Below are 1853 nucleotides of genomic sequence, written 5' to 3' on the forward strand. Positions count from 1 at the left end.
TAAATAAGTTATTAAAAATATTAATATAATATACTCAACAAAAAATTTAAAGACCAAAAAGTTATTAAAAATTTGTTATAAAAAAAATAATATTTGTTGGTATGAACATAAACAAAAAAAAATTCTAATGATAAATTGATAATTGTAGTATATATGTTTTCACCCTAAAAATGTTGTTATAGAATACGTTTGGATAAAAAAAATTGGATATAAAAGAATAAAAAATTCTTTTTAGCATATCTCAAATTAAAAGACATTTATATAAATATTCATCGTATATTTAATAACAAAAAAATATATAATATTAGAATTTATGGCCTTACATTTTGAAAAACTACTTAAAAAAAACAAAGAACTGAGACTAAGAGCATGCCTTAAACAAAAGAGGAAAAAAAAATCAAAAACTTGTAATTACTTCACATATACTTTTTTGTAAACTAAGGCTTTTTTTATTGTTAAAAAGAGACAAAAATTATGTTAATCCAATAGCTATAGGTCCACTATTAAGCATTTATTAATTTATTGTATTAAAATTAATTATTAACACAATAATTTCTCATCACATGGATGAATAGTATAAAGTAAATTGTCTATTCTGTAGCCATGCTTTAAAATATTCAAAAAATATCTCCTTCTGTGACACTTGTCATAACCACAAGTTACCACTACAATTCTATACCTATAGAAGTCAACAGCCATCTACATAGTAAAATTTACCATATATATAATTTTGAAGCAAAAAATTGTCACATAACATCTCTTTAATGTATCTAAATTATAAATGTTTTTTGCCTTTTTACTGCAACTGCAAATATCTTTCAGCTTTTTTATTCCAATTGTAAATTTCCAATTGTAAATCTATCATATATCATTTATCATTTATCTATCATATATTATAGGTGAATTCTACTATGCATCTAAACAGTAGAACTCACTTATATATATATATATAATGGATTTTAACCATTCATTATATTCTAATTTATCAAAGTACTAACTTCTTCCTCAAATTCTCTGCCATCGCTGTTTGACTTGTCACACACCGTCATCAGAGTCGTTCACCCCCAATAAAAATAACCATCCACTTAAGAATAAAAATAATCACCTATATACCTAATAAATTGAACATCTAGTATAATTTAATTATATATAATTAAACCTGATCCAATCAAATAATCATCCACATAAAAATTAAAATAAACATTCGCTTAAAAAAAAAGCAATTTGCTTGACTTCATGTTTGGTGGTATCCCAATCCATATAGTATGATACAAGAGAATGTGAGATTTCGAGTGCAAAGAGTAACATCTATGTTCCAGCAAACAAATACACACGATGTCCCAAAAATTCCATAAACCCAGTCAAGATCAATCATAGAATATAGCATTCTTACTAAAACATGCTTTAGCTTGCTTGTATTTTCTTGGTCGCAGATCCGTCCAATAGAATTTTCATCGGATCGAAAACTACTTCCAAAACTTGTTGTTGTGAAACGACACAACGACTAACACTGTTATTACTCCTTCAACGGTTCGATAACTATCGGCGACGGCCACCAATGAAGATGGTGGTAGGCAATTCCTTTTCGTGGTGGTGAAAGATCGGTGCACCTCGGCGGTCACGTGCCTCTTGAGCCATTGAAGGGGTGCAGCGGCAAGGGAGATGCACGGGTGTGGGTGCGGATGTGGAGGGATCTGCATTTGCTACGGAAGGACAGTGACACCAAATGAGACTTCGGCGGTGTCGGCGGGAGGCTGCTGCAACGTCGGTACGGCCGGCAGGAGATGCAACTGCGCGAGGTGAAGATCAGAGAACGATGACGGCAAGTTTTGGACGTATATAAAAGGTTATTG

This window comes from Arachis ipaensis, chromosome B06 (assembly GCF_000816755.2).
Source record: "Arachis ipaensis cultivar K30076 chromosome B06, Araip1.1, whole genome shotgun sequence".
Taxonomy (NCBI): domain Eukaryota; kingdom Viridiplantae; phylum Streptophyta; class Magnoliopsida; order Fabales; family Fabaceae; genus Arachis; species Arachis ipaensis.